General features: G+C 45.7%; 1 non-coding gene across 1 annotated transcript; it reads left to right on the forward strand.

Moving 5' to 3' along the window:
- The first annotated feature begins 6,105 nt into the window (after positions 1–6,105).
- Trnat-ugu lies at positions 6,106–6,177 on the forward strand. Its single transcript has one exon. It is a non-coding gene; the product is annotated as a tRNA-Thr (tRNA).
- Positions 6,178–7,406: the final 1,229 nt, after the last annotated feature.

The raw sequence follows: 7,406 nt of genomic DNA on the forward strand, positions 1-7,406 counted from the left end.
GTTCAGGAGGGTAACACGGAACTCCGTCCTGGATCCCAACGGTCTCGTATTACTAGCTGTCGAGATGACAGGCATCTTATCCGCATGTCCGTAATGGATCGTGCAGCCACGTCTTGATCCCTGAGTCAACAGATGGGGACGTTTGCAAGACAACAACCATCTGCACGAACAGTTCGACGACTTGTGCAGCAGCATGGACTATCACCTCGGAGACCGTGGCTGCGGTTACCGTTGACGCTGCATCACAGACAGGAGCTCCTGCGATGGTATACTTTACGACGAACCTGGGTGCACGAATGGCTAAACGTCATTTTTTCGGATGAATCCAGGTTCTGTTTACAGCATCATGATGGTCGCATCTGTGTTTGGCGACATCGCGGTGAACGCACGTTGGAAGCGTGTATTCGCCATCGCCATACTGACGTATCACGCGGCTTGATGGTATGGGGTGCCATGGGTTACACGTCTCGGTCACCTCTTGTTCGCATTGACGGCACTTTGAACAGTGGACGTTACATTTCAGATGTGTTACGACCCTTGCCTCTACCCTTCATTCGATCCCTACGAAACCCTACATTTCAGCAGGATAATGCACGACCGCAAGTTGCAGGTCCTGTACGGGCCTTTCTGGATACAGAAAATGTTCGACCGCTGCCCTGGCCAGCACGTTCTCCAGGTCTCTCACCAACTGAAAACGTCTGGTCAATGGCGGCCGAGCAACTGGCTCGCCACAATACGCGAGTCACTACTCTTGATGAACTGTGGTATCGTGTTGAAGCTGCATGGGCAGCTGTACCTGTACACGCCATCCAAGCTCTGTTTCACTCAATGCCCAGGCGTATCAAGGCCGTTATTACGGTCAGAAGTGGTTGTTCTGGGTACTGATTTCTCAGGATCTATGCACCCAAATTTCATGAAAATGTAATCACTTGTTAGTTCTAGTTAATATATTTGTCCAATGAATACCCGTTTATCATCTGCATTTCTTCTTGGTGTAGTAAGTATTATCAAATTTTAATGATAACCCATATGCCTTGAATCATATGTTTATGTTTTCAGATATTTCATTAGCTGCATTTGCAGTGTGAGGACTGTTACTACTTTTTATTCATACACTTACGTCATCTGCAAGAAGGGCAAGGTTTTTATCTTCTGACAGTACAGGTGGAAGATACTTTATGAGTATCAGAAAAAACAAAGAATCAAACAAAAGAAGTCTGTGCTGCACCATGTCTGATTGTTTCAAATTCTAATTGGTAGTGCCAATTGCTACATGGTTGTCATAGAACTGATACACTCTGCTTTCCACCGCGCACAAGAGGTAAAAACTATGGAATTTTTGTGCCTAGTATCCAACAGTATCTTAACTTTTGCATGAGGATTTATGGTTTACACGCGTTTCTTGCCACACTGTACTACTAGTCGCACTGTTTCGGGAAGTCATTCTGCGGGTGGTTTTAAAAGCGACAGAGTTCGTGATGGTTCTGTCGGATACACAGATGCTGAATTTATGTTCGAAAGCGTACCTGCCGTGTGCGCAGAGTATAAATGCACGTGTTCAGAGTATAAATGCATGGACATATCTCAACAAAAAAAGATTGATGGGCGCATTTGTTTGCTTTGTAATAAAGCCTGTCTCACCAAAGTTCCACGCGGCTTATACACACATCAAAAAAGTTTTGCATCTCCTCGGTTCCGAGAGTTCCGGAACCTGTACAGAAAATTGGAACAGAGGTCAACATGAACATCATTTTCGCCTTCTTTCTTGCTCATGAAAACCACACATTGCATGTTGTACCACCATATAGCGAGACCTTCAGAGATGGTGGTCCAGATTGCTGTACACACCGGTACCTCTAACACCCAGTAGCACGTACTCTTGCATTGATGCATGCCTGTATTCGCCGTGACATAATATCCACAAGTTCATCAAGGCACTGTTGGTCCAGATTGTCCCACTCCTCAACAGCGATTTCGCGTAGATCCCTCAGAGTGGTTGGTGGGTCACATCGTCCATAAACAGTACTTTTCAATCTATCCCAGGCTTGTTCGATGGGGTTCATGTCTGGAGTATATGCTGGCCACGCTAGTCGAGCGATGTCGTTACCTTGAAGGAAGTCATTCACAAGATGTGCACGATGGGGACGCGAATTGTCGTCCATGAAGACGAATGCCTCGCAAATATGCTACTTATTTGGTTGCACTGAAACGTCCCCTTAGAAAAATTATACATGACTGTGCTTAAACTGACACACAATATTTTTTTAGCGCAACGCAATCTGACTTTCAAAAATTCCTTCAAAAGTATGGCCCTGACTAACCTTAACCTATACCTTTCACAAATCACTTACCTCACCAAAAATCTTCGTTACTCGAACTACTGCAATACAGCGAGCGCCACTACTGCCAGCTAAATAAAAGATTCAAACTACTGAAGGCATTAACTACTGATAGGCATAGTTAGCATATGAAAGATTTTGATAGAGAACAAACAACGTATTTACCTTAATAGTGTTCAAAAGTCATAATATATATAGCAGTTCATGACATCCAGTCTTACAAGTTTCAAAACTCCGCCATTTCTCTCCCCCACATCCACTACTGCTGGCGGCTCACCTCCAACTGCGCAACGCTACGCGCTGTTAACATCCAGCTGCCCAACACTACAATGGCAGACAACAATGCAAACCAGCCACAGACTGCACACAGCACAGCCAGTGATTTTCACACAGAGCGCTACGTGGCGTTACCAATAAGAAAACCTATACAGCCTACTTACAGCACTATCGGTCGGAGGATGGCATTAACATATTGCACAGCCGTTACAGCGACTTCCATAATCACCAGCGGCATACGTCAGCCCCACATAACGCCACCCCAAAACAGCAGGGAACCTCCACCTTGCTGCAATCGCTAGACAGTGTGTCTAAGGCGTTCAGCCTGACCGGGTTGCCTCCAAACACTTCTCCGACGACTGTCTGGTTCAAGGTATATGCGGCACTCATCGATAAAGAGAACATGATGCCAATCCTCAGCGGTCCATTCGGCATGTTGTTGGGCCCATCTGTACCGCGCTGCATGGTGTCGTGGCTGCAGAGATGGACCTCGCCATGGACGTCGGGAGTGAAGTTGCGCATTATGCAGCCGAGGTACAGTTTGAGTCGTAACACGACGTCCTGTGGCTGCACGAAAAGCATTATTCAACATGGTGGCGTTGCTATCAGTGTTCCTGCGAGCCATAATCCGTAGGTAGCGGTCATCCACTGCAATAGTAGCCCTCGGGCGGCCTGAAAGAGGCATGTCATCGATAGTTCCTGTCTCCCTATATCTCCTCCATGTCTAAACAATATCGCTTTGATTCATTCCACTTCTCTTGTTGGCACAAAGTAACAATGCGGACCCGATCGAACCGAGGTATTGACTGTCTAGGCTTGGTTGAATTACAGGCGAGCCGTGTACGTCCTTCCCGGTGGAAAGATAGGAACTGATTGGCTGTCGGACCCGCTCCGTCTAATGGGCGCTGCTCACGCATGGTTTTCTACATCTTTGGGCGGGTTTAGTGAGATCTCTGAACAATCAAAGGGACTGTGTCTGTGATACAATATACACAGTTAACGTCTATCTTCAGGAGTTCTGGGAACTGGGGTGATGCAAAACTTTTTCGATGTGTGACGATAGTGAAGCCTGCCGAATACCGGCGTCATTCTAACATTTCGGAAACGTCAGTAGCGTAAGTTCGAAGGTTTTTGTTCTGACGCAAAAGATAACTGCTGGACGGAAGCTACGGTGAATTACGTCTCCTTCCCACGAGTTTTACAAAATAACTGATTCCGTTTTAGACAGTTGTAATAGGTTTTACTCTAATAGTTGTTTTTGTTGCCTCCCGGAAATTTTAAGCGAAGTGAGGTGACAACAGTCACGGGACACCTCGTAATATCGTGTCGGACATCCTCTTGCGCAGCGCAGTGCAGCATGGACTCAGAAAGTCGTTGGAAGACCCCTGTAGAAATATTGAGTCATCTTGCCTCCATAACCGATCATAATTGCGAAAGTGTTGCCAGTGCAGGATTTCGTGCCCAAACTGACCTCTCGATTACGTCCCATAAGTGTTCGATGGGATTCATGTCGGGCGATCAGGATGGTCAGATCAATCGCTCGAACTGTCCTGAATGTTCTTCAAACCACTGGAGAATAGTTGTCGCCCAAAGACATGGGGTACTGTCATCCATAAAAATTCCGTAGTTGTTTGGAAACAAAAAATTCATGAATGAATGATTGGTTCAGTTGGAACAAAGGACCAGACCATTGCATGGAAAACAGCCCGCAGTATTATGGAGTCATCACCAGCTTGCACAGTGCCTTGTTGACAACTTGGATCCATGGCTTCGTGGGGTGTGCGTCACACTCGAACCCTGACATCAGCTCTTACCAACTGAAATCGAGGCTCATCTGACCAGGCCACGATTTTCCAGTCGTCTCGGGTCCAACCGATATGGTCACGTGCCCAGGAGAGGCGTCGCGCTGTTAACAAAGGCACTCGCATCGATCGTCTGCTGCCATAACCCATTAACGCCAAATTTCGCTGGATACGTTCGTCGTAGGTCTCACGTAGATTTCTGCGCTTATTTCACGTAATGTAGCCTTTCTGTTTGCACTGAGAACCCTGCGCAAATGTTAAGTGAAGGCTGTCGGCCACTGCGTTGTCCCTGGTGAGAGGTATGCCTGAAATTTGGTATTCTCGCCACACCATTGACACGGCGGATCTCGGAATGTTGAATTCCCTAACAAATTCCGAAATGGAATGCCCAGTGCCAGCTACCATTCCGCTCCAAAGTCTGTTAATTTCCGTCATGCGGCCATAATCACATTGGAAATCTTTTCACAATAATCACCGGAGTACAAATGACAGCCCCGACAACTCACTGCCCTTATATCCTGGGTCTGCGTCAGAGTTTACGTATCTGAGGCACGTAACACCACAGTTCATTTCACTGAACAAACACAAATTTAACCGTATGCTACATACAATTTATATAAATGCAAACGTTCTCCGAAATGTTTTTCTCTCCCTTCTTTCTTCTTCTTAACTGTGTTCACCAGAACTTGATTACACACATTCCAACTGATTTTAGAATTTTCCTCTGTTGGATGTTTTTTATGTAATGCATGTTTCTTATGTATTGGATGTTTCTTATGTATAGTGACGCGGGTATTAAACAGCACCAAGGCTAATGGTGTGCTGAATTTTTCAGACCATGTCTTCTTTTTCTTAATGGCACCCAATAGATGGTCTGGAGCTGGATCATTTGAATGTATCCATTGCAGTGCTGCTGAAAAACGATGCATATCAAGTGTTCGTCTGCCATTATGAGGGATAATTTCGCTTGTGACTGTAGCTGCCAAACATTAAAGTTGGACGTTATTTCGTATTATTTGGCACGTTATCTGCCTCTATCCCATACTACGCCCCTTTCTTTTGACTTCCGAAAACATGGCAGAGAACTGCTCAGTGTGTGCCATCCTGGTCGCGGTGTTGACCCTCTATGGTATTCCATCTGTTTGCTTTAACTAGTCTGCTCTGTCCGTATATCTGAGGTGAGATGTTCAAGCGGTCCGTAATTTTCACACGCAGCTGTTTACACCGGTAACCAGTAGACGCATGACGTAACGTGAAAGCCACGCAGCGGTAAGCATTGCACAACCCGCGCTTCCGGTTTGTGACTTCGCCGTGCGCGCACCCAGCTGTATGTTTTCGCACGGTTTGTCATTGTACTGTGAGAGCGAGGGAAGCATATGCATGCGGGCACCATTTGAGTATTATGGTACTGGCTAGCTCTAACAACGTGGCGTAACAACGTAAGAGGACGAGCGGAACCACGTAGAAGGCTAAAAACGCTCCCTTGACATAGGCCGACACATAGAAAAATAAAACAGCAAGAAAGTAATAACAGAATGCTGAGACAAGGAAAACATAAGAACTCAATGATCCAGAGGAGGGTGACTGTATATAACAGAACACTAAGAACTAGCAGCCACGACTGCTCCGAGTCACGCTGCGGTTCCACGCACTACTCAAATTCCAAAGATGTGATCTTCACGTCGTCAGCCTCCTTAGCTCAGAGGCAGAGCACTGGTCTTGTAAACCAGGGGTCGTGAGTTCGATTCTCACAGGGGGCAAACATTTTTAAGTAAGACTAAAAACAGCGCACGAAAGGCTTGTTCCACCTGATGGATATAACAATAAAATAATGTAAAAATAAAAGGATTGACAAAACCACACCACACAAAATAAGCACGTGAAAGGAATTAAGAGACAAATGTTGCGAAAGGCGATCATGGAACTGTGTGCAAGGCAGGGAATTTGTTGTGGTCTGAAGGCTGCTCTGATGCAGCTCTCCCTGTGACAGCCTCTTGATCTCTGCGTAACTGCTGCATCCCACATCCCTTTAAAGCTGCTTACAGCATTCGTGCCTTGCTGTAGCTCTACAATCCTTACGCCCCCTCCCATCCCACACTTCCCTTCATTATCAATTTTTCTATTCCTTGATGCCTCAGGATGTGCCCCGTCAACAGATACTTTTTTTGTCCCACGAATTTCTTCTTTCAACAGTTCGATTCAGTACCGCCTCATTAGTTTCTGGACCTGCCCATATAATCCTCAGTATTCTTCTGTAGCACAACATTTCAAAAGCTTCTATTCTCGTCTTGTCTGAACATCTACGTTTCACTTTCGTACAAGGCTACAGTCCAGCCGGCCGTTGTGACCGAGTGGTTCTAGGCGCTTCAGTCCGGAACCGCGCGACCTCTAGGGACGCAGGTTCGAATCCTGCCTCGGGCATGGTTGTGTGTGATGTCCTTAGGTTAGTTAGGTTTAAATAGCTCTAAATTCTAGGGGACTGATGACCTCAGATGTTAAGTCCCATAGTGGTTGGAGCCATTTGAACCTCTCTCTCTCTCATTTTTTTCTTTTTTTTAAGCTACAGTCCAGACAAATACCATCAGAAAAGATTGCCTAACGCTTAAATTAATCTTCGGTATTAACACATTACTCTTTTTCAGAAATGTTTTTCTTGCTATGGCTAGTATGCATTTTATATCCTTTCTATTTCGACCACTGTCAGTTATTTTGCTGCCCAGATATACTGACAGAAAAAAAAACGCAACACGAGGAAGGAGCCATGCGACATAAACCCAAGTTGATAGGCGTATTTCTACATCTACAAGATGATGTCTATTCCGATTTCGTGCCAGTTGCACAAAAGTGACGCCAGTAGCGCCACTATAAGGATGCAAACCAGGTTTGCTTTACAAACGCGTTGTAATGGTCGTGACGTTAGTTACCTTTGAGACTGGAACTGGTGAGTTCGTTAGCCAAGAATGCCTAAGGCGACAAAGAAGGTATTATC

The sequence above is a fragment of the Schistocerca americana genome, chromosome 2 (assembly GCF_021461395.2).
Source record: "Schistocerca americana isolate TAMUIC-IGC-003095 chromosome 2, iqSchAmer2.1, whole genome shotgun sequence".
Classification (NCBI taxonomy): domain Eukaryota; kingdom Metazoa; phylum Arthropoda; class Insecta; order Orthoptera; family Acrididae; genus Schistocerca; species Schistocerca americana.